At 41.1% G+C, this 26,990-nt stretch overlaps 1 long non-coding RNA gene across 1 annotated transcript; it reads left to right on the forward strand.

Moving 5' to 3' along the window:
- The first annotated feature begins 4,121 nt into the window (after positions 1–4,121).
- Positions 4,122–16,749, forward strand: LOC139359050 (uncharacterized). Its single transcript, XR_011614601.1, has 4 exons — positions 4,122–7,401; positions 11,322–11,380; positions 11,656–11,706; positions 16,355–16,749. It is a non-coding gene; the product is annotated as an uncharacterized lncRNA (long non-coding RNA).
- The last annotated feature ends 10,241 nt before the right edge of the window (positions 16,750–26,990 follow it).

Below are 26,990 nucleotides of genomic sequence, written 5' to 3' on the forward strand. Positions count from 1 at the left end.
CTATCTGCCCAAGTTAAGGTGTAAAAACAAAATCTAGAATAAGAAAAGGCGCAGTGTCACATAGGAGGAAGAGCCATAGTTTAAAATTGAAGGTCAGCTCTGCAAAAGCCCTAGAATGGCGACCTTGAGCCATTATTCAATCTCTTTGACCTTCGGTTTCCTTGTTTGAAAAATAAGCAATATGATGGCTTCCGGAAGCGTTGCTGTGAGAATTAAAGATATTGTAGGTAAAATGCCAATTTAGCACTGAAAAAATGGTTATTTTTTTACTCTTACTACTATGTTTACCAGTGCACATATGGCAAGCAAAAATGAATTTGGACAAGTTAATTGACAACAACTGCTGTGGTAACAAGAGGATGCTTGAATGTCCTAATGCAGAGTGAGACTTTTTCCAAACACTTCTCCCATTAGCAGGCGACATTCCTGTCCGACCGGAGCCACCACCGCTGAGAAGAAAGAGTCCCACTCTCCCGTACGGCCCCTAAAATACCCAAAAAGGAAGAATCAGAGACTTCGAGGGCAAAACGTCAGGACAGCAGGTCACATAGAAACATGGACAAGTGACAGTGACACTAATATTCCTGAATGTCATTGTGACATTGAGTTTAGCCCTGCAATGCAAATGGTTATGTCATATAAGACAATGAGTTAGAAGTTAGCCAGAGGATAAAATTAAATTCAGACTCACTCATCAGCTATGAACAATGTTACCTGTTCACTTGATTCTGTGTTGAAGCTGAATGTGGCTGCAGTAGTCTTAGTAGGTTCTTCAGAAAGAATCTACTTTAAACAAATTAACACACTAAAGACCTCTTTTTGCTTTGAACTTTATTCATCCTTAATACCACTGTAATGGACAATCAGGATTGCTTTTAAGAAAGTAGTCATTGAATATATGTATTTAACTTAGCTATCTTCTTTCCTTCAAAGGCACGTAACGTCCTGGAAACAGAAGGTGCCTCGGGTCAACTGGCTAGTCTAGTTCATCCAAGAAAGATGGTTGGCTCTGCTATTATAAAAATTCCCCAGATTTCCAAAGGGGTTTATAATTTGCAAAGTGCATTTTTGTTAGTGAATGTCAAGAAGGTCTATTGTATAGCATTTTGTTCTCTAAAATCTATTTACCTCATGCACATTTTCAAGACTTCTCCTAACCTCATGCAAAATAAAATCTAGACACAACAAATTAATAACATTTGAAATATAAATGCTGTAAACTCAGATTTTTGACCTTATCTCATTCCTCTTTTTATTACTTTCATAAAATGATTTACTCTCCTGCCAGATAGCTTTTGTCCTTTTGCAAAATTAGAAGCCTGTGCTTCACAAGCTGTGCTATCATGATGACTTTATCTCTAAGGTCTTACATTTGGTTTTAATTTCTCCTTTTCTTTTTTAATTGGACTTTCTACTCCACCTCTTTAAAATCACATTGTTCCCACACTTTGACACATTGCTTACCAACTGACTTGCAGGCTTTCATAGTATGATACATTAAGAGCTCTACTGTGAGCTATAACCTCTCCTGGTTCCTAGAGCTGTGGACAGGGAGGGGCTGGATTGGAAAGATTAAGTTTGAATCTAGGCTCTGCCTCTGAGCAGTTGATGACCTTCTGTAAATGACCCAACTGATCTCATCTACAGCACGATAGGCGGCATCAGGGGCCATTCTTTGTCCCATCCTCCGCCACACCCTCAGGAAGGTAACCTTGTCATGCCCACCCACTCTGACTCTGGGCCTGGTCCTATGACTTGGTATAAACAATGAGATGCTAGTGGAGGCTTGAAAACGCACCTGCACATTCCTACTTGCAATCTTTCTCAATGCCATTGCCACAGAAGGACATGTCTGAGCTAGGCTGTTGAGGGATGAGACATGTGGACCCCACCTGAGTTGCTCCAGATCTAGCTAAGTCCATCCTGGAACAGCTGCCATCTGATCTGTTCCCTAAACACAGGAGACTAGCTTGCCTACATTTGGTCAAATATACTTGAGCAGGTTCAGCCCTTGTGCATGAGGCCTGACCCAGAACAGCTTCTCCTTGCACTCTTCAGCACAGTTATTGCTATTTTCCACCAAGATGTTTAGCTGCTAACTTGCAATTCTTGTGGCAATATAGAACTGAATCTCTCTGGTTCCTCACCTTTAGATATGTAAAATATTTGTGACTACTTCGAAAGTTATGGAAGATGAAATGCTAACATGCATATAAAGCACTTCACCGGGGCTCGCCATATAGTACCATATAGTACAGACCTGGTAATATTAGGTCTCACCATTCAGAGACCAGGGCCTGCCATGACTCCTTCCAGTCTCGACTTTGTTGCATCTTTCTTTTGGATAGATTCCGTCCTCTGAACATATATTTATTTTTGTTGGAAAGCAAATTATTTTGTTAAACATGTCCTATATGTCAACTATGCCTTAATTCTAATTATTTATTTTTTTCGATCCTTTCAAAGATGATTAGGTTAAATTTTTACTTCATCCTCGATTGTTACAACAGGTATAGACTTCCTTTTGTATTCCATTATTCGTAACTCCAGGGTTTGCCTTTGTAGATTCTTGGTCATCTCTAATCTGTTAACTTCTGTTCATGCTATTCTGAAAGTTTTGTTTTGCTTTGTTTTTACAGCATCTTTGTTTTTATTTCAGTTCTAACCTCTTTTCAACTGGGCCTGTCGAATTGGAGGTTTGTCCTTCTACCTAGTTTTCCATTCCAACTCTTTAGGATTAGGCCACAAAATGTAAATGTAAAGCAATTTCCATTGATCGTGTTGAATCACCTCTCTCCAATGGCAAGTGAACCCTGAATGGTCAGCCTGCTGGCAGCATTAAGAACTAGGCTCAGAGCTGAAACCAGAAATACACATACCAGTCATTGCAACACAGGAATCAGTTCCTATACAGCTCACACGTATTTTTTCAGAAGACAGAAATATGCTCATCTCAGGACAGTACCTACTGATAAATGTCTGACCAGGTATGTGCTATAGACTGAATGATTTGTTCCCCACAAGCTCACATATTGAAGCCAAGTTCTTTAATGTGATAGTGTTCGAAGGTGGGGCCTTTAAAAGGTGATTAGGTTACGAGGGCAGATCCCTTATGAATGAGACTAGTGCCCACATAAAAGAGACTCCAGAGAGACCCCTCACTCCTTCCACCATGTGAGGACACGACAAGAAGATGGATGCTTGTGCCTTGGTCATGATCACAGCCTCCAGAGCTGAGAATAATCAAATTTGGTTATTTATAAGCTACCCATTTTATAGCAATTTGTTACAGCAGTGCAAATGGACTGAGACAGTATGTGATTTAACACCTTTGATTTTCTGGTTTCCCTAACAGCTCCCTTGAGTCATAAGATTAATGTAGGACAGAGGTAAAGTGTCAAGAAGTAGTTCAAGGGCAAAGTGGAGAGAAACCTCAAGTAGATATCGTAACAGGAATGAAGAAGAAGACCTGCTTGTGACTGGGCGTGGTGGCCCAGGCTGCTAATCCCAGCACTTTGGGAGGCCAAGGCAGACAGACAGCTTGAGCCCAGGAGTTTGAGACCAGCCTGGGCAACATGGCAAAACCCTGTCTCTACAAAAAATGCAAAAATTAACTGGGCATGGTGGCACATGCCTGTAGTCCCAACTACTTAAGAGTCTGAAGTGGGAGGATATCTTGAACCAGGGAGGCGGAGGTTGCAGTGAGCTGAGATTATACCAGTGTGCTCCAGCTTGGGCAACAGAGAAAAACTTTGTGGGAAAGGAAAGAAAGAAAGAGAGAGAGAGAGAGAAAGAAGAAAATAAAAGAAGAAAGAAAGAAAAGGAAGAAAGAAAGAAAGAAAGAAAGAAAGAAAGAAAGAAAGAAAGAAAGAAAGAAAGAAAGAAAGAAAGAAAGAAAGAAAGAGAAAGAAAAAGAAAGGAGGGGGAGGAGAAGGGAAGAGAGGAGAGGTGAAGGAGGGAGGAAGGAAAGGAAGGGAAAGGGAAGGGAGGGGAAGGGAAAGGGAAGGGAGGGGAGGGGAGGGGAGGGGAGGGAAGGGAAGGAAGGGAAGGGAAGGGAAGGGAAGGGAAGGGAAGGGAAGGGAAGGGAAACTTGCTGAAAGCAGAGAGAAAGAGATAAACGGTGACGCTTCTCAGTAGTGGGTGATTTCTTTATGGTACCTGCAGGCATAAATTAATTAAAACTCATATAGAAATGTATTCTTATAATGATAACTCCAATATAGAAGGAGAGTAACATTATTTCCAGAGTATCCTGTTGACCAAGTCAGGGAAATATATAATGTGGTTTTAAAAGTTTTTAAATATAAAACTGAAAATGGCAGTAAACTGGATAATTGACTCACTCAGCTGATCTCTCCTCTTAACGATGTCAGATATTCAGGTCTCACGAAATAAACAGATTTTGTTGGTGGCATTTTAAACACTGACATACATAATCTATGAAAGAAACTCTTCTAATTGATGACTAGAATAGACTGGTTTTCTGCTTTGGATTCATGCATTCGTCAGTCATTGGGTAAGATAGTTTTCATTAGCTTCCTCCACTGTCAGCACTATCTAGGCATCCGAAATGCAAAGGACTATAAAACACAGTCCATTTTGCTCTATGTGCTCATTGTGAGCAGTTGGATTCAGGCATGAAAAGTCAACACAGCAAAACATTACAGGAGCTGTGGCAGCAGCATGTGCAGAGCCCAGTGGACGCCTGTGGAAGGAGGCTCACGGTGTGGAAGGTCAGGGGCCCGCCTTGCACAGTGGTGAGAAGTAAACAGCTGTTGCAGGTGGCATTCTTGGCAGAAGGCGTTCCTGGCAGAAGGAGCAGGACAAGCAAAGGTATGGGAGATGTGGGGAAAAGAGCGGTGTGACAGCTGGAACTGGAAACTTAGCATGTTGCAAGAATGTGGTTGGAAGGAGGACTGCTGAGACAAACCACAGTAGCCAGAATACAGGGGGCTTTGTGTGCCACACTAAGGAGTTTGCACCCATCCTCCAGGCAATGGGAGCCATTCCAAGTTCTCAGTCAGGGTCAGCGTGATCAGACTTGCGTTTGGAAAGTGACTTTTGTACCAGGCAGAGAATGGGTTGGAGAGACATGAATCAAAAGACCAGTTGAGAAACCAATTATTTAAGTGAAGAATGGTGAGGAACTGTGCTAAGATAGTAAGCAGGTAAGTTCACTGTTATTACTCATTTAGACAAATAATTAAGAACATCTAAAATGCATATAACTGTGCTAAATACTAGAGTGTATGAAGAAGAATATGACCACAGTTCTGCCATCACTAAGATTACAATCTGGCAAAGCAGATACTGTTAACACTACACTGGCTATATCAGGGGATGATGTGTAACCTGACAGAAGAGGCACTACGAACAGCTGTAGAGATTCAGATGGGAAAGTGAATACATCCTGTTGGGTCAACCAGAAAAAAACATTTGTGAATATTGTGGAATATCAGACTGACTTTGAAAGAAGAGTGAGCATTTTAGGAGAACACTGTGGACGGGAACTCACCAAGTGAGGTAACAGCATGAGAAAAAGGCATCAGGGCATATGCATAGCCCACTTTTGATGAGCAGTGAGCCACCCTGTTGGTACTTGTAGAGGAGATGTGTGAACCGAGACTGGAAAGGGAGTTGGTGCCATATGGTGGAGGCTCTGAAATGCAAGAGTGAGCAATTTATACTTAATTTGGTCTATCATTGGGAAGCACCGAAGGTTCCGATGAAAGAAGGGATGTACTACAAGCTACCCTTGAGAAAACCTTATCTATCATCACTGGATAGGATAAATTAATGATCGGGAGAGCAGAAAACAGCTATTTGCATTAGTGTGAGATCACAGAGGCCACAATCTAAAAGGTAAATAGGAAAGGGAAGGAGGAGTAGAAGTCAATGCTGTGAGTCTTAGTGATGGGTTGGGTGTGGAGGATGGGGGTGGGGGCTGAGTCAGACATAGCACAGACATGTTGAGCTTGAATGACTGAGGAAAGATTAGACCCACAACAGAAATAAGGAAGTGAGAAAAAGGGGATGTTTGGGGGAAAATTTTAATTTAGGTCAAATGGCTGGCAGGACATCCAGTTAGAATTTGGTAGTTCTCAAGCAGGGCAATTTTACCACTCCCCAACCCCATCCCACAAGGGACATTTGGGAATGCCTGCAAACACTTTGGTTGTGCCATTTGGAGCCAGGGAGTGCTACTGGTATCCAGTGGGAAAACATCCCGTGAGGCCCAGGGCAACCCCAACAGCAGAGACTCATCTGGCCCAAAATGTCCATAGGGTTAAGGTGGAGAATCCCTGAGCTGGATGTTTCTAGTAGAATAACCGAAATGATACTTAAGGCAGTCAAGATTTTGGAAATCACTAATTAAACAATGTAAATTATAAATACAAATTATTGTGAAGGTAGGCCCAGGAATTATCTATCTAGAATCTACTATTCTTTACTACTGTTCCTTACTACTGTTGCTCCTGGGCTACAAATCTGTACAGCATGCGACTATAGGGAATACTGTAGAAAACAGTAGTAAAGAAGATAGATAAATTTGACTTCAGAATTCTACCCTTGACAACCGCACCTCTAAGGGAAGGAGACGAAAAATGGAGCCACATAGCAGACAGAGATGTTCTTCCTAGGCCCCTGCTGCCTTTCCCAAGACTCTCAGCACCAGCTCCTCGGCACCACCACCAACCACTGTTCTCAGGTTTCTTTGTTGCATCCATCTATGGACAAACATGGAGCCACATAGCAGACAGAGATGTTGCAGAAGTCAGGCTGTCCCTCAGGGGATCTACGTAGCCCCCTGCTAGCTGCATCATCTTGGACAAGTTACTGGTTTCTATGTTTTAGCTTCCCCATCTCAAAACAGCAGGAACAATGCTCACCTTGAGGGATTGTGAGGGTTAGGGTTCCTTTATACGGTCATGCATCATACAATGACATATACAACAGTGGTGCCATAAGATTCCAATGGACCCGAACAATTCCTATTACTTAGTGGTGCTGCAGCCATTGCACCATTGTAGCACAACTCACATGTTTGTGGTGATACCGGTGTAAACAAACCCACTGTGCTGTCAGTCATGGAAAAGTCTAGCACATACAGCTATTAATATATACAGCGCCTAATACTTGATAATAAATGACTGTGTTAGTTGCTGGTTTATGTATTCACCACACTACTTGGTTTATTGTTATTTTAGAGTGTATTTTCCCACTATTTATTAAAAGAAAGTCACTGTAAAGCAGTCTCAGGCAGGTCCTTCAGGAGGTATCTAGAGGAAGGCATTGTTATCCCAGGAGAGGACAGCTCCATACGCGTTACTGCCCCGAAGACCTTCCAGTGGGAGAAGACGTGGAGGTGGAGGACGGTGATATCGATGACCCTGACCTTGGGTAGGTCTAGGCTAATGTGTGTGTTTGTGTTTTCATATTTAACAATTCAGTTTAAAAACTAAAACGAACAACAACAAAAAAAAACATAAAGTCTTACAAGTGAAAAAAGATTATAGAATAAGGATATTAAAAAAGAAAATATTGTTGCACAGCTGTACAACATGTATTTTAAGCTGTTATTACAAAAGAGTTAAAAGTTTTAAAAATTTAAAAATTTGCCGGGCGCGGTGGCTCAAGCCTGTAATCCCAGCACTTTGGGAGGCCGAGGCGGGCGGATCACAAGGTCAGGAGATCGAGACCACAGTGAGACCCCGTCTCTACTAAAAATACAAAAAATTAGCCGGGCGCGGTGGCGGGCGCCTGTAGTCCCAGCTACTAAGGAGGCTGAGGCAGGAGAATGGCGGGAACCCGGGAGGCGGAGCTTGCAGTGAGCCGAGATCGCGCCACTGCACTCCAGCCTGGGCAACAGCGTGAGACTCCGTCTCAAAAAAAAAAAAAAATTAAAAATTTATAAAGTAAAAATGTTATCATAAGCTAAGGTTAATTTATTATTAAAGAAAGAAATGTTAAAAATTAATTGAGTGTCTCCTATGTATATGGTGTTTTAAAGTCTGCAGTAGGGCGCAGTCATGTCCTAGGCTTTCACATTCCCTCACCACTCACTCACTGCCTCTCCCAGAGCGACTTCCAGTCCCACAAGCTCCATTTGTGCTAAGTGCCACACACAGATATACCTTCTCTTTTTGTCTTTCATATTGTGTTTTTACTGCATCATTTCTGTTTAGATATGTTTATTTCAGAATCACAAATACTTTTCATGACGCTGCAGTACAGTATTCCGTACAGTAGCATGCTGTACAGGTTTGTGGCCCAGGAGCAACAGGCCATACCGTATCTCCTAGATTATACCAAATCTCACATCGAATTTTAATCCTCAGTGTTAGAGGTGGGGCCTTGTGGGAGGGGATTGGGTCATGGGGGCAGATTTCCTCCTTTGGTGCTGTTCTCACACAATCTGAATGTTTAAGTATGTGGCACCTGCCCACTCTGTCTCTCTTCGTCCTTTCCCAGCCATATAAGGTCTACCTGCTTCACTTTCAACTTCCACCATGATTAAAGCAGAGCAGGTGCTACCGTGCTTCCTGGATAGCCTGCAGTATGGGAAGCCAATTAAACCTCTTTTCCTTATAAATTACCCAGTCTCAAGTATTTGGTTATAGCACTGTGAGAGTGAACTAATGGGCTATCGTCTAACTGTATATGTATATATAGCTATCTTTTGTCTCTCTCTCTTTATTTCTCTCTGTATGTCTTTTGCTTACCTGTCTATCTAGTTGTCTACCTATCCGTGATGATTAATTTTATGTATCAATTTGGCTAGCCTATGCTACCCAGTTAATTGGTAAAATATCAGTCTACATGCTTCTATGAGGGTATTTTATAGATGTGATTAATGTTTAAATGAATAGACTTTGAGCAAAGCAGATGACCTTCCATAATGTGAGTGGGTCTCATCTAATCAGTTGAAGGACTTTAGAAAAAAGTCCCCAGAAGAAGAAGGAATTCAACTTCCAGACTGCCTTTGGACTCAAGATTGCAACATGAACAACTGCCAGCATTTCCAACTTACTGGCTTGACCTGCAGATTTTGAACTTACTAGCCCCCGTAATTGTATGAGCCCATTATTTAAAATCTCTCTCTTTCCCTCTCATCCCAATTTCTTTCTCTCTATATATCTGTATCCTATTGTATCTTGTTGGTTCTGTTTCTCTGGAGCACTCTGACTAATATACTCTCACCCATTGTCTATCTCATCTTTTTTTCTAAAAATGTAAACTCCACAGGAGCATACTTTGTTCATTGCTTTTTATTTTATTCACTTACTATCTGTAAATATGGTCTACCTTAGTCTCATCTGCATAAGCATGCTTCGTATGAATACACAGTACTGTGCATCTCCCGACTGATGTTCATTTAGGGAGACTGAACAGTTTGGCTGCATTGAGCATCCTTGTTCATACTCTTCGTGCATGTGTAAGAATATATCTGTGGTATTCTAATAGTGGAATTGCCAGGACAGTGGGTATGAGCATATTACATTTTAATATAAATTACTGAGTTGCTCTATAAAATGTTTGCACCAATTTACAAAACTGGCACCAGCCAACGAGAGGGATTGTCTTCTGTATTCCGGCAACCATTTATCATTGTTAGGTGAAAAATAGAATCCCATTGTTTTTGAAACTTACATTTCTTTAACTACATGTGAAAATTAGAATTCAAAATTACCAGCTTATTTTGTTTGTGTTACTGCAAACTGGTGCCCATTTATTTGGTCTGCAAAAACATATGCGGTATTTTGATGATACAACGAGTCCCAGTGCTAATGCAAGCCTGTATATAGCACCTTAGGCATTTGGCTTTGACCTGTAGAGCTGCTGGCTCCATCAGCTCCCTCAGTCATTTGGTAAACCTCATAGTAACAAGGTTCTGCATTTGATGTGATTGCACTTTCAAGACCCAACTACAGCATTGTGGTAGGCATTTATTGTTTAAAATTAAGGCTAGAAAGTAAGTATTGAATTTTGTTAAAATATTTATAAAATTTTAAATAAATATTACTGATTTTTAAAAATAACAGACACTATTTACTGTAATATCACTAGCCTATCTCATACACTATTATATATTCCTATATAATGTAGGAATAAATCCAATAAAAGTATTAACATTTGTTGGGATAACTTTTTAATGAAAGAAAACATAAAGCTTCATTGATCACCATTAAAAATGGCTTAATTAAATGGACAGATATCTCCTATCTATTTAAGTTGGCTAGGTTCAATGTTTTAAAGATATCAGATCTCCCAAATAGATTCAATATAATCCAATAAGAATCCTAATAGGTTTTTGGTAGAACTTAAAATGCTAAATCCCAAGTTTACATAAAACTGGCCATTTATATGTTTTATATAAAAGGACCAAGAATAGCTAAGACATTCATGAAATGGAAGAATCAAGAGGGAAGACTTGGTCTAACAAATATCAAGAATTATTGTGAAACTGAAGTAACAAAGGCAATGTAGTAAAAGAAAGGACAGATGTGAGCAGCTCAATGAAAAAACATATGCGTACATACTCGGAAGCAGCACTATAGAAGTAAGGAGATGACTAGATTCCCAATAAATTATGATAAGAACATTGAATACCTGCATAAGAAAAATGAAATTGACACTTATCTTACAACATAGCCAAAATTAGTTCCAGTTGGATTAAAAGAAAAAGTGTAATAACGTCATAAAACATTCAGAGTATAAGATAGAAGCATCTCTTCATGGTCTCAAGGCAGGGAAGAATTTCCTAATCTCCTCAACAATTAAGGAAGAGATGATGTTCATAATTACATCAAATTTAAGATATATTTTCATCAAAATAAACCTTACAAGGGCGAAAAGATAGTTATGTAAAGAGACATTATTACAAATTTATATCAACATCACTATTCAAACCTATATTCATATTTATATAACCAAGAAAGGTTATTTACAGAACTTGCAAATCAATAAGAGAAAATCAATAAGATACAAATCAATAAAAGATAAGTCAATAGAATAATGGGTAAAAAACATAAATAAGCACCTTATAAAAGAGGATATACATTTGGATATTAAATATGTAAACATTGTTAAATTTCATCTTTAAACAGAGAAAAGCACATTAAGACTACAATGAAATATATACTCACAAGAATGACTAAAATGAAAACACCGAGACTATCAAGTGCTAGCAAGGCAACAAATCAACAGGAACTCTCAAGAAAACCTCTGAAAACAGGAATGTGCATTAGTTTCCTATTGCTGATGTAACAAATTACCACAAATGTACTGACTTAAAACAATGCAAATTTATTCTCTTACAGTTGTGGAGGCTAGAAGTCAAGAATCATTTTCACTTGGGCTAAAGTCAAGGTGTCAGCAGGTTTGTTCTGGAAATTCTGAGGTTGACTTGTTTTTCTTGTAGCTTCCCCTTACATTTTTAGCTTAATACTTTTATTCCCATTAACAAAAATAGTAATTAGACGCAAGAGAGGAGGCAAAAAACTATGCGAACCATTGAGAGTTGATTGTCCAATCTGGTATTCATTAAAGTATACAACGCCCTTTTGATATAGTTAGGTAGAAACACAAATGAGATATTTTGTGGTTTGTTGGTTACAAGAATAAAACAGGTCTCTATCATCATTTCCCTTTCAGAGGAAATCTGCAGGATAACTCAGGAGAAGGCTTTAACTGTGGAGTGCCCAGGTAACCAGTTTTTCACTTGGTTTAACAAGAAGATGCCAATAGCTCACTCAAATGCTCCTGCTAAGCATACATCAGTAGTTGAAATATGACATGCTACTGCAATGTTTTCTGCAATAATGCCTTCATAGGTTATAGTAAAAGTTATTCCAAGAGGGATAAGAAGGAAGCCACAATTTATGGACATTGCAACAAGCCAGCATCCATAATTTCAACCAACGTAATTGGTGAGCCGCATGCTGAGAATGTGTGATACTCCCCAAATGAAGAGATGTCACTAAAAAGAAAGAGATGAGCTTTTCAGAGTGCAGCCTGGATGAGTTCAGAGAGCCGGGGTCCTAGTGGTTGGCCAGGCAATGAAATCATAAATCGCAGTGCAATGGTTCCAAATGGTTTTGGCTGGAGAAGACGATGCTGCCTGACCTTCTGGCCCTGACACTTAATTACTCTGTGAGTGAGCTTCCGGATTCTCCTTAGGCAGCCAACTTCAGAATGACAGGCCTGGACCCGGAGAAATGGTTACCCCAAACCTCTGCAGCTGATCCATTCTGAGGAGAGGCACACGCTGACAGGGAACGTTCTGGCCACTCCTGTTTCTTGACTGAAGAAGGCATGTGATTGAGAGGTGGCATGGTTAAAGGACAAGTTACATGCCTCCAGAATCAGTGTGATGCCTCACGAATGCTAGAGCAGAGTGAAGTCAAATACATAGGTAGAGGAAATAACAAAAGATGCTGCTTTTGCTCAGGCTTGTTTCAAGGTTTAAGGATCTGGTGTGGAAACTGCCTGCAGAAAAGTTTGGGACCTTTGGCTCAAACATTCTGCAATTTCCATTCAGGTAGAAATGGTGATCTGCGCCATTATCAACAATGTGTTTCTTTTGGCTCTGAAGCTTCTTATGTCAAAGCTAAGGAATTTAGAATGAGGGAACTACCTTCACAAGAAAAGACTAGGAAACCCACCTGTTTCAAAATCTACCTAACCCCTGGCTCAGATTTCATCTGGCCGATTATCCACAGGGCACTAAAAATGCAGACAGAGGATTTTATTTTCTTTGCTAAGATTGATATATTATCGATAAAATTGATATATTGTTGAACCAATTTGACAATCAATTTATATAGGAAGCCTCATTTCTTTTAGTCCTGTAGGAAGTATTGAAAATATTTGAAGCTTTAAGGGACAGCAGAGAATAAACATACAGAAATTTCAACAGTCATAGTTGTAGAAATACAGGCAAACTGAAATTCTACAAGTTGGAGAATTGTACTCATCCACAGATTAAAAATGAATTGGCAAGTATAGTTCAGTTGTTAAAAGAGGGTAATATCCCAGTACTCAATATGAATAAAACATGTAGGGTGCATGTAGCCAGAGCCAAGGATGAATGCCAGGGTATTATTGATAACTGATGGCTGACTGTTTATTGAATCTCCCATCTTTGGCACTTGGAACTTCTCTCTTGCTGTTTGCCTTGAATTTCCATATTGGACCTGTTTACTTTTTTTTTTTCTAACTGAAGACTGAAAACTAATTTGTGCTTATATTTAAAAAGCTTCCAGTATTAAACTTAAAGTTGACTGCAAATGTACAAAGACTGTTCATCATTGTGTGTTTTTGTATGTCATATCCCATACAAAGTGTGTTTGGACAGAGGAGATGGTTCTTAGCTTTCAACTCGATATGCATGCTGTGTCTTTTTTAAATTTAATGAATTTTAGACTTATGACCATTCTTTGTGTGGCAGTTTCTATTGGTCTGTAGATTGCTATCTATCTGAATATTTATCCTTTCCAGCAAGTTTTGTCTACTAAATAAAAATAGGCAAATTCCTACCCAATGTGACTTAAGAATCCAACAGGCAACCACCCCTGCTGGGAACTAGGCCAGTCATCCACAACCATCTCCAGCCACAGCCTCTAAGGAGCATATTCCATGTACCAATCACTATGCCTGTCCTTGTAGGACACACGTGTGTGTTCCAATGCAAACTCCCAGGCCTCCTTCCTTCCTGAGAGTCTCTTGACTAAGAGATGATGTCCCGACTTCCTATTTTATCTATGTCCTCATTTGTGAAACATTTGAGCTGATTATCCTCTTTTCTTTATTTTTATAGAAAGGAGGTCTCACTGTGTTGCCCAGGCTTGTCTCAAACTTCTGATCTCAAATGATTTTCCCGCCCCAGTCTCTGGAAGCACTAGAATTACAGGCATGAGCCACTGCGAATGGCCTGATTTTCCTCTTTGTGGGTTGACCAAGAGGAAAAATAACTGCCTCATCCAGCATTTACTCAAACAATAGGAGATTTACGGCTTGCTATAAGAGGGGCAAGGTGTATCTCAGACATGGGTGTGAGCCCACCAGCTCAGCTTGAGTCCTCTCTCTCCGGCTCTGCAGCAGTCCTCAGTTCGGCACCCGGCTGAGAGTAGAATCCAGGGAAGGCCTGACCTGCTGGTGAGGCGATGTGCGGAAGGAGTCCCTGTCTTTGGCCACACACACCGTTTGTTTACTCAGAGGCGAAGGCAGTTTTCCGTTTCTATAGTAATGGCACCTGCAGTCCCCACAGCTCATGCACTGTGGTGCCAAACTACATCCCTAAATGTCTAACTTCAGAGCCCTGGCTGCCTCATAACTCTTCCCTCCGCTATTCCTCTGAGGCCGTAAAAGGATTTTTGGTATTCAAACGTTTCTCGTTGTGGAGTCTTCGTCCAAAGGAAATATCTGGCAGGGAAGATATAAAATCAGGCCTTTTCGGTTGCATCTTGAATACTGGAGGCCTGGCCCTCTAGGCATCTCTATTTGTTTTTCCCCAGGCAGGTTTCTGGGTAGGGACCTGAGTGTGGCTGTAGGGTGTGTGCTGCACATCTGTGGGGGGCACTACTGGCTTCATAAACATGAGAACTGGCACTTGGAATTACTACGTGCAGCCCAGTCAGCTACAGCAGGGGGCCTGTGTGGACTCCAGCTCCCAAACCACTCTTCTGACTATGCAAGGATCACAGATGGAACTTTATCATAGATACGTTAACTCCAGTTTACACCTTCTCAGTGTTTAGCAGAAGGGAGCTAGGTCTTAGGAGGTCAAGGGTGTGGGACAGATAGCTGGAGGAGGGGCTGGGGAAGAGATGTGAGTCTGTCTAGTGTTAGAGAAAGGAGCCATCAGAGAGACATCGCAAAGCAGCTCTCTCTCCTTCAACGATTTCCCCATGCAATCCTTCTCTAGGAGCTTGGGCTGGCAAGGGGTAGCCTGCCGTTCTTTTGATTCCTTTATAATCACAATTCCAGCTTTAGACGCCAGCCCAGAGAAAGAGCTAGGAAAGCCCCAGCTCCCCAAGGCCCAAAGGTGGTCAAGAAAGAATTATGAAGAGGTTTAATTTTTAAAAATAATGACATGATCTTGCTGCTTTAATAAACAGAATTTCGTGAAGTTCTAAAACAAAAAGAAACAACAAATAATTGTTTCTCTGCTTCACTCTGCCTCAACTGAAAAAGAAATTCCTTAAAAATAAGCCCATTTCCCCATCAGTTTTGGTTCTGGGTCCCTGTGATGTCAATCTTCCCATACACCCATGAGTGGTATTGAATGGCAGTGAGTCTTAGGCTCTGAAATTCTCTGGTTTCTAATGTATTCACATGACATCAATCTGTTAAACAGATGATATTTAACTTATTTAAATGTTTGATTCTTTATTTTTAAAAGTCATTTAAAGCTAGTCTTGAATAGCTAGAATTCATTCCGGATTTTCTTAAAATCTTTCCGGATTTAATAGCACAATTTGTATTTCATGCCAGCCCACCCAAGGTGTTAGCAGAGATGGAATCTCTGATATAGTGTAGTTTTTAATGGCCTGTTATATTATCCTTTTCTATTAGACTCTATAAATATTGCAATGCATTTGCAAATAGAACGCCAGTTGAATAAAACCATGGGTTTGACTGAATATAATATTATTTCTTAAGAAATAATAATGTGAAAAATACAAAATAAATGCAATTAATACTTCAAATACCTTTTATATGACAGCCAAGCAAAACTTAATTAAAGTTAATCATAAAAGTTTAAAATACCATCTATTTTATTTGATCATTTTGGTACAGTATGTGTCGGGGACCTATCTATATGGAAACTGTTCTATAAGCCAATTGTATTTTACTGCTTAATTATATAGCTTGAAAAGCAATAGTGTGAGAATAAAATATTTTAAAAAGATGTGGAACAGGCATAAGTGTTCTTATTTGACTTGCAGACTTGGGTGCTGCTTTCACAAAGATTTGCTTTTTATATGGTATTAATCAGTTACTATAAAGGCAGAATGGTTAATAAATCCACCCTGCCAAAATCGAGAGCTTGGTTTTTGCAAACATACCTGTGACATTTTGGTCGGACTGGGATATAAGGTGTCTGGAGGATTAACTGTACATACCGTTGAGAAAGGCATCATCTATGCCCTTTAATTTACGTTAACAGGAGTTTTAGTGTCTTTTTATGAAACTCTTTCCAGGTATTTCATTGTCAATATTTAGGTTCACACTGTCTTCTAAGGCTACAAATACTTTGGATGCAAATTAAGCATTGAGTTGTGTATTACATAATTTTGCTCTAATATAAGTCCATTTAATTTGATGCTTTCCTCTTGCTCTCTTGTCACAGAATGAGAAACGCTCTGAGGAGGAAGACAAACAAGTACCCCTCTTCTGCCCTGGACTTCAGTTAGGGAGCTCCAAACCTGAGCACACACTGTCAGAGTAGCTGGAGAGGGGAATAAAGGTGAGACCACCTTACAGGAAGCCCGATTCTAAGAACTGAACATAAATTTGAAAATAACTCTCTTGATTTTATATTATTTTTAAAAGAACTGTCCCTGAAACTGTGATCACATATTCCCAAAACATCTGAGCGTATTGTGATACCTAAAAACAAAAGCATTTGTTATCTTCTATGCCAGATTTTAGACTTAAAAATCTGATATTTAAAAGAGGGTTTTCTGAAAAAACTTTCCAACACAGCGAAAATAATAACTCAATAGCACACACACAGAAACAAAAGAAAGAAATTGCACACTATAAAAGGAATTTGCTTTTACTAGCATAGAAGTGAGAAAAATAGGGAGTAGAAAAGAATTTACTAAATTTTTGCTCTACCTAATTTAGTTCTTATAAATAATTTCTTTCCACCAAAAAAGAATGCAATGAAGGTTTTCCAACTCATTCTTTTGTTCCAGAGATTTATTGCTGTGAAAATGTTAGCTCTCATCTGATCTAGTGTCTGAGTGGTGGTGTCCTCTGGTAGAAAGAGGAATCCCTTGACAAGCCCAGGCAGTCTTGGCCCCTGGAGGTCTTCCAATAATTAGAGTCAAGCAAATCCCTGGAGGAAACCAGTAAGTCTGAGAAGCATTCCTCTTGTCTCTCTGTCGTTCTCTGCGCACTTGGAGTTATTCTGATAAAGCCACTCTGCGTCTCAAGAACTCAGCTTGCTAAGCTGTTGAAACTAAGGTAGAGATAATTGACAGGAGATGAAAGGGCCTGGATGCTGGGCTGGAAGTACTGGGGGTGTGAGCAGTTCTGAGCTATGAGCTGCAGTATCATGTAAGTACAGACAGGCAGTGTAAACACGGTGATTACGGGACTGCGCTTTCAGGTGAGTAGACTGTGTGGGAGTAAATTCCAGGCTGCTTTTCAATTGAACAAACAACATTTTCAGGTTCCTGCTGTTTCGTTTGATTCATTTCTACTGCCAGGCTCTAGCGATATAAAATCGTATGAAAGTGCCCATTTTGCAATGTTCTGGGATTATGTCCTGCAGCATAAGAGCCCAGCCAGTCTGCCCAGTCTCTACGTTTGATCACACAAATTCAGCTGTGCTATAGAATAACTGCTCTTCAATTAGGAACGCTGTCAATACAATTGATTCTTCCAGAAACCCTGGGGCAGATTGGTCATCTGTTGAACACACTTGCAGAGTCACTGCCTCCTCATCCCAAAAGGGATGGTCAGAAGTTACTTATCCCAGTAACTTCAAGACCTGCATAATGGCTGAATCTGCCTCTCCTAATCTGTCTTTCTATTCCCTTCCAAAGGTAACCTCCACCCTGTGAGGCCAGCCTTGGGCCTGCTGGAATTATCCCTGACTTTAGGTCATTGCTCATATATGACATTTATTCCCCATCAAGGGTTTTATTTATTTTACTATTTAGCTATTTCCTAGGATTAAGGTGGTGATTTACCTTATAGCAAGCTGTGAAAGTTCTTATTATTTTAGTCAACACATTAAACCTAGAGAGGCATCTAAATTTTATGACTCTATAATTAGAAATGAATTCCTAGAATTTTTCTCTAAATCATCTGAGGCGGTGGTATCCCACTAACCCTAACACAAGGGGACATGTACACAGAGAACTGAGCATAGTAGATTGGATGTTACCTTGAATTTTCTTTAAAGTCCTGGATCTCTTTGGGGAGGACTGGTAGATGTCCCTATGAGTTCATGGATGTAATGCTCTCAGAATAGTGTCTGTGGCCTAGTAAACACCTAGTGTTAGCCCTTATTTTTTCTTCACTTTTCACTGTTCTCCTGTAAAGACACAGCTGGATATCTGTTGAGTCTTACTAATAACCAACGTGAATGGAGAGGTGAGAAGACTCCACTCCACTGCTAACTGAGGTGCTAAATGAGAAGATAACACTACCTCACCTGACTGTACCTCACTGCCCTCTAAATCCTGTTGATTCAGGGATTATGGAGAAAGGAGATGAACACGTTCCTCCCCACTTTCTGGGAGCCCAGTCTGGCCACATTTCCAGCTGTGAGCAAGTGGTGGATGTCCTCAGCCTGTACATGTTGATGTTTCACACGTGCTGAGATTCAGAGACAGCAGGGCACCCCTCCTATGGCCAATTCCCAGGGAAGGGCAGGATTGAGATTTCCTTTTTAGCCACTGGTGAGACCAAGGTTAACTTGAAAAATGATCCAGGATGCACAAAAAATTGAAAACACACTGGCAGGACCAAGTGGCTCACTCCTATAATCCCAGCACTTTAGGAGGTCGAGGCAGGCAGATCATCTGAGGTCAGGAGTTCCAGATCAGCCTGACTAACATGGTGAAAACCTGTTTCTACTAAGAATACAAAAATTAGCCAGGTGTAGTGGCAGGCGCCTGTAATCCCAGCTACTCGGGAGGCTGAGGCAGGAAAATCACTTGAACCCAGGAGGCGGAGGTTGTAGTGAGCTGAGATCAGACCACTGCCCTTCAGCCTGGGCAACAAAGGAAGACTCTGTCTGAAAAAAAAAAAGAGAGAGAGAAAAGAAAACATACCAAAAAAATATGTCAAGCAATGTTTTCATGTAAACCCTGATTTATTTCAGGCACTTATCTGAAGTGTTGGGTGTACACAATCTGTGGAACTTTTTAATGGCAATATGGTCATTGGCCAAAACACCAAGATACCAAATTTCTTTGGGCCAGTCAAATATGAATGGGCCTTGTCTACACATCCTCTTGTGGCTCTTGTTGTCCATGTTCTCCTTGAGGTCAAAGGTGAACAGGCTTCAAGCCTCCACTCAAAGGAAGGTTCCTTCAGGGCTCCCCACAGGCTCCCCTCATAACTGGATACAATAACTCTGACTTGGCACAGTTTGGGTCCTTGTCCTGTTGGCATCCCAGCTCAGTGACTTTTGGAACCACACACAACATCCATACATCTCTAGTGTGCTCTGTCCACTGCCTCTGCGAGCCTTCCTGAATGAGATTGCTCACATCATGTGTTCTGATGCTTTGGAAAGCCTAACAACTGCTTTACAAAGATGCAAAAGCAAACATAAACACACAATACCACGTGTATTAGCCCATCCTCACACTGCTGGAAGGAAATACCTGAGACTGGGTAATTTATTTAAAAAACAGAAGAAATTGGCTCACAGTTCTGCAGGCTGTATAGCAAGCACAGCAGCTTCTGCTTCTGGGGAGGTCTCAGGAAGCTTCCAGTCATGGCAGAAGCCAAAGGGGGAGTGAGCCCTTTCCATGGCCAGGGCAGGAGGAAGAAGAGATCTCATGAGAACTCACTGTAAACAGCTAGATCTCACGGGAGCTCACTCACTACACAGCACCTAGGGGGATGATGATAAACCATCCATGAGGGATGCGCCTCCATGATACAATCACCTCCCACCAGGTCCCACCTTCAACACTGGGGATTACATTTCAACATGAGATTTGGGTGATGACACAGATCCAAACCACATCACCATGGGCCCAGAATGTTGTCTCATGTTAAGGTATTACACCTTTGTGGCTTTGGGAAAGAAAGAACCATAGATAGGTCATTTGTAACTTTCCTGCATGGAGTTACAAAAATTGGGCTGCTTGTATTCCGAAACTTCTCAATCACTTCTCATATGGTTTGTCTGTGTCCCCACCCAAATGTCATCTTGAATTGTATTTCTGTGTGTTGTGGGAAGGACCTGGTGGGAGATAATTGAATCATGGGACAGTGGATTCCCCTATATTGTTCTCATGGTAGTGAAAAAGTCTCGCAAGATCTGATGGTTTTATAAGTGGTTCCTCCTTTCCCTTGACTCTCATTCTCTCTTGCCCGTCAGCATGTGAGATGTGCTTTTATCCTTTTGCCATGATTGTGAGGCCTCCTCAGCCATGTGTAACTATGAGTCAATTAAACTACTTTTTCTTTATGAATTACCAAGTTTCAGGTATGGGGTCAAAGCCCCCACAAAGAGACTCCATTGGGGCACTGCCTACTGGAGCTGTGAGAAGAGGGCCACCATCCTCCAGACTCTAGAATGGTAGATCCACCAACAGTTTGCACCATGCACCTGGAAAAGCCAGAAGTACTCAATGCTATCCTGTGAAAGCAGCCAGGAGAGGGGCTATACCCTACAAAGCCACAGGGGCAGAGCTGCCCAGGACCATGGGAACCTATCTCTTGCTTCAGTGTGATCTGGATGTGAGACATGGAGTCAAAGGAGACCATTTTGGAACTTTAAGGCTTAATGACTGCCCTATTGGATTTTGGACTTGCATGGGACCTGTAGCCCTTTTGTTTTGGACAATTTCTCCTATTTGGAATGGGTGTATTTACCCAATGCCTCTACCTCCACTGTACCTAGGAAGTAACTAACTTGCTTTTGAGTTTATAGGCTCATAGGTGGAAGAGATTTGCCTTGTCTCAGATGAGACTTTGGACTGTGGACTTTTGAATTAATGTTGAAATGAATAAAGACTTTGGGGGACTTTGGGAAGGCATGACTGGTTTTGAAATGTGAGGACATAAGATTGGAGAGGGGCCGGGGTGAAATGATATGGTTTGGCTGTGTCCCCACCCAAATCTCACCTTGAATTGCAGCTCCCATAATTCCCAAGTGTTGGAGGAGGGACCCTGTGGGAGATAATTGAATCATGGCAGTGGATTCCCCCATACTGTTCTCGTGGTAGTGGTAAGTGTCATGAAATCTGACGGCTGTATAAGGGGTTTCCCTTTTCAATTGGATCTCATTCTGTCTTGCCTGCAGCCATGTAAGACGTGCCTTAGCACCTCCTATGCCTTCTGCCGTGATTGTGAGGCCTCTCCAACCATGTTTAACTGTGAGTCCATCAAACCACTTTTTCCTTATAAATTACTCAGTCTCAGTATGCCTTTAATAGCAGCGTGAGAATGGACTAATACAACTTCTTTATGTTTGATAGGGATGATGATATATTCTCTTTTCCTAAGAATTTAAATCATACCCAGTGGGAGGATAGAAGTAATATTCTTCTTTAACAAATTTTAACCATTCTATGTGTAGAATGGGGTTGAGTAATTACTGAGAAGCACTGTTTTTCTGTGCTAGGAAGAGTAACCCTGAAAAAGGGAGAGAAGTACCTGCCGGGTCCAACTCTTCTTCCCCAGGGCTGCCACCTTGCCATTGCAGGATGAATGTTGTTAACAGGGAGTCTGTTAAAATGGCAAGGGGGTCTTGCCATGGAATCCAGGGCTTCTCTCTTGGCCTACTTCTCTTTCCCGTCCCTGCTGCTTTTTCATCCTCAGCCTCCTGTAGTTCTCCCTTCTCATTTCCAACTTATGTGGAACTCAATTTGCATAGAGAACGTTTCTGCTCCCAGATTCCCTGACACATTTTTCCCCCCCATGGCAGAGAAAAAAGACCTCAGGCATTTATTTAATCCTAAATGTTCTTAGGCTCAGTCTCAACCTATTTGTACAAATTAATATATTGATATATGTCTGACGATTACTAGTCTATGCTCCTTGGGCATGGTGCTTTCAGGACTGTGTAGAGATTAAGAACTGGAGCATAGAGTCTGCTCCTCTCACCACTTTTTGGCTGTGTGGCTCCAGACAAGTTACTTAACCTCTGTGTGCCTCAGTTCCCACCGCTGTAGAATGGGAATAATTGTGCTACTTATTTCACATGTGTGTTGTGAAGTTTCATTGAGGTTCAGGAAAAGCATTTTTATTTGTGCCTAGTACAGAGCAAACTCTCAGTGTATGACAGCTAATTATTTTTACTTGACTTTAATTATTAACTCTCCGAATTCTTACTTTGAGCTGTCATCAAAATGCAAATGCGATGACAAATATATTACAGTTTCTTTATTTTGAGAAAATAGAAGTAATGTTGCCCATTATGATTAGCTAGAATATGAGGCTATGCTTTATTTATTTATTTATTTATTTATTTATTTATTTATTTGAGATGGAGTCTTGCTCTGTCGCCCAGGCTGGAATGCAGTGGCATGATACCAACTCACTGCAACCTCTGCTTCCCAGGTTCAAGTGATTCTCCCTTCTCAGCCTCCCAAGTAGCTGAGGTTACAGGCACACACCATCACACCCAGCTAATTTTTTTGTATTTAGTAGAGATGGGGTTTGATCATGTTGGTCAGGCTGGTCTCGAACTTCTGACCTCAGGTGATCCACCTGCTTCGGCCTCCCAAACTGCTGGGATTACAGGCGTGTGCCACCATGCCTGGCCCATGCTATGCTTTAAGTGGTGGAGTTCTAGGCGGAAGCTCTCCTCTCTGTCTTGCAATTCATAAGTTAGAATAAGAAAAAAAAACTCATTTCTAATTTCACTTTACTTTTTTCACTTAATAAGAATTTACTGGGACTACTTAGCAAGCACTTTTAACATCTCTGTTTCTGGTATCAAATATTGAGAATATGAGAAGCTGCCTTTCTTTGTCCAGTACTCCCAGAGTGTCTGAATCGTCAGCAGGTTCCAGTCCTGACCTGGGACAACTCCTAGATTTTTCTAAGTTCCTTGAGAGTTGGGTTTGTGTCACTCACCCACGTGTAGCAAAGTCCTTGGCTCTTTACAGGCAGGTAGGAAAAGTGTGTTTACTGAACTGCACTGAACTGCTGAACTGAGTCAGTCAATTCATCCACAATGTGAAGCTACAGAGTGGCGGCCCATGAGGCCATCGCGGAAACGGGCAGCGATCGATGCATCATGAGACCGTTCAGCCACCGTGAGCGAGTCCACCTCAGTGAGCCTTTAATTAACGATTGTCCCCATCTGCTCTTAGCCAAGACCATCCGCTTTGGAGCTGAGACAAATTCAGACACTCAATCCCTTGGAAGGACGATCAAAAACAAGATCAGAAAGATGTCACAATTTACAATCTGCTGAGGCACCGCTGGGTTTCCTGCCTGATTTCCCCTAGCTCTCCCTATAGATTCTAGGAATGTAGAAGAAAAAGATATTTGCAAGGCCAGCTTAGCTAGCATTCCACAAATATGTAATAGAATGAGTGTGCATGTTGACACCTGTAAAAATCTTACTTGAATTTTTCCACATTCATATTTCATATGGTAAAGCATTTTAGCCGTAGGGAGACAGTCAGACCTCATCTGTCCTGAGGCATTGATATGACTACTTTCACTGCATGAAAAACTTTCTTAGTGTGATTTCTAGCGACATCTAAAACCAGCAGCTGAGGATGACATGGATATTTATTTTGCTTATGGACACAGGATGTCGCTTAAATAATTCCATGGCAACAGGTATTGCAAAGGTACTTTTCTTCGGGAGTTTTCCTTTTGGCTGTTTTGCTCTTGGAAATATCAAACATCGGCCCAGGGCAAATGGCTAAATAGCTACAATTTTCTAGCTCGTTCCTATTTTTGGCTTTCGGTGCCAGAGGCATTTGAACACCCATGTTGGAGGCTGGGTTCTCATGGAGACTTGGGAACCAAAGAGAGCCAAGCTGTTTTAGATCAATCGCTCCCCGTGCTTGAAGGGCTAGTAAAAACAGGTTATAATGTTTACATGACTTTTTATGGGTCAGAGTTTATTACAGTTCTATTCTATGGCCTACAGCAGAGGAACATTTTACAAGATTTTGCTGCATTTGACAGTTCTGTTTCAGTGCATCTGGTAGGGGAAGTATTTTTTTTTTCCTTCCTTTTATTCTGTCTTTTTCTTTCTGTTTTATTCTTGTTTTATTCTTGCCCTTCTGAAAACAAAGTGGGCTCTTAAGGCTCCCTGATTGCAAGCAATCTTTCTTTTCCTTGGAAAGCTATAAACCAGTTTAGACCCAAGATTCTATAGAAGGTTCTGCGAAACCTTACAATTTCAAATAGCTTTCAGTCTTCCTTTGGAGGTTTATATACATAATAAACAGAAGCATATTTTACCGATATGTTTGCATTTGCATGAATGTCTTGTGCTTTTTCTTTTCTCTGTATTAGTCAGCAGAGTGTGGTGAACCAGGCTCTGGACTTTGGGGACTGGCACACTGACATTTTTATTATTGTTTCAGTATTTGTTTATTACTTCGGGCAAATTTCTTAACCTTTCTGAGTTTGGGGTTAATGACACCTACTTGCAAAATCATTGTAAGGGTTAAAAGTGAAATTATGCATTAGTCAGGCATACGATAATGGTCATTTTATTCACTGTTTTATTAACAACTATTGTGGAACACCAACGATGTGTTAGACATCGTTCCGTGCCTTAAAGATACAGCAAGCGAACAAGAGTCATGGTTCCTGCTCTCGAATTCTGCTGGGAGAGAAATAGAAGATACACAACCGATATTAGCTGGAGTTAAGTGCTAAGGAGAAAAATAAATCAGAGTGAGAAGCAGGGAGGGCTGTTTCATATAGACTGGTCAAGAAAAGTCCTGTGATGAAGTCACATTTGAACAGAAGACTAAATCTAACAGCTGATTAGATTAAGCCTGAAGGCTGAGGCAGAATAAACAGGAAATGCAGGGGCCGTGAGGCAGGAGAAAGAGTGATTTCTTGTGGAACAGCGTGGAAGTCCAGGTGCCGGGCCCCTGCACTCTAGGGAGAGAGGCTGGAGATGAAACTAAAGAGATAGCTCGGCCAGATCAAGTAGGGCCTTCCGGGAGAAAGGCTCAATATTTAGTCTGAGAACAATAAGGAGCCACTGGAAGCTTTGAGCAAAGTTAAGCCATAATCTAGTTCCATATTGGAAGTATCACTTTGGCTTCCATTTGGAGAACAGACTGTAAGGAAGAAGGGGAAGGAAATGGGAAGAAACCCTCCCTTTCATAGCCAGGGACAACACAAACCCTGGCAGCCTCGCCCTCTGGAAGTTACTATTTTATGTGTTGAATGGGTATCTTGCTTTTATTAATATGTGACTTAGTTTATGTATTGAGATCATATTAATTTCATTTATTTCTGTCTTCATCTTTTTCCTATTCCTCTTAAGTGACGTTTGCTCTTAGCTGTTTGTGTCAGAAGACCAGCAATCGGTGCCTCTCTTCCACAAGTACTGTGGTTTTTAAAAGTCAGAACAATTCAGAACAGGTGGGTTATAACAATAGTGGCCAGGACACTGTCCGGTGAGTCCGTCAGTGGATGCTTTCGGCTCATGGAGTTATGAGTTCAACCAGGGTATTTGGCTCCTGGAGAACCTCATTCACAGATCAAATTCAGCCACTAAAGTCTACCAAGAACCATAACAGGAGGAAAATGTGAACTCCACAGCAGGGTGGTCCTTAGTCTGTCTGTGCATCAAGTTTGTGGAGTCCTTAAAAACTATAGAGGCCAGAGTGCCGGTCACAGGCCTCTATAGGCAACTGCGCTGACAATCTGGCTGTTTAGGAACATTCACTATCAGCAAAGAACGCCCCGCAGCTTTGTGGAAGGAAGGAGAGGGAGGAGATGGGGCATTTTAGTGATACAGACACTATGGAGCAATTGAACGTATTTATCTGTTCTCCCATCCTTATAACCCAGGCACCTAAAATAACTGTTTTCATCTTAGGAATCACACAGAACAACAATCTTCAGAGCTGTCCTTACTTGCAGGCAAACTAGAGAGCTGTCTGTGGGCCAAGACTTGAAGGGGCTGAGACTACAGTCTTCAGGTCCATGCTGCCAATCATGCCTGAAATTCCACCACAAGAGATGAACGTTTTAAACATTTGACCCCTATAAAAATGCAAACGCTGCTGGGAGGGATTGTAAATCATTAATACCACTCTGTGAGTTTATCAGATCACTCCTTGCTATGTTGTAGGAGGGAGAAGGGCTGGAAATGAGTAAAGAATGCTTACCTGGCGTTGGGTGTGGCAGGGAAACTGGGAACAGCATTCAGATCGGATCTTTTGAGGACAGGGCAATTAGGCCAGTGAAAGTTTAAAGTGCAAAACCTCACTTGTTACATATATACTTTGAGTGAGGAAAGCTAGTAGTAGCAGCGAACACTGTGATAAGACCCAAATAACTGTTCTATAGTTTCCACTTATGCAGTGGTAATTAAAATCATTTATGCGATTGGCCACAGAGAGGTGGTCAGAGAAGTGGGTTTACACTCAAAGTTGCTCTAATTCAACTGTTTGAAATAGCAGGCTACCACATCTGTTAAGAAATATATATATATGTTCTCCTGAATTTTTATGAGTTGGACTCATCACATCTCTGCTTTGGCTTAGGAAAATAGTAAAAGCCAGAATATATAACTGGTTTCCATCCCCAAGAGTGGGTACACATATCATATTATGTGATCCTTGGAAAACGTCCCTTCCTCTGCAAAACCTAGCCACACTTGGATGTTTTCTTATGCTCAAATTGACTCTTTTTGCCAACTGTTGGACTCCCTCTCACAGTACAGGTGGTCAAATCAAAATCAGGAATGAACACATGGCATGTTGCTTTTGACCTTATCATATGTAATATTAAAAGATAGCCTTTGTGTATTTACTTTCCGTCCAGGCCACACACACATACCAAGCAATGTATTCTTTGTTTAAATATATAAGACATGCTTAAAATATTTACTGGGATTTTATATGGAA

The sequence above is a fragment of the Macaca nemestrina genome, chromosome 16 (genome assembly GCF_043159975.1).
Source record: "Macaca nemestrina isolate mMacNem1 chromosome 16, mMacNem.hap1, whole genome shotgun sequence".
Lineage (NCBI taxonomy): Eukaryota > Metazoa > Chordata > Mammalia > Primates > Cercopithecidae > Macaca > Macaca nemestrina.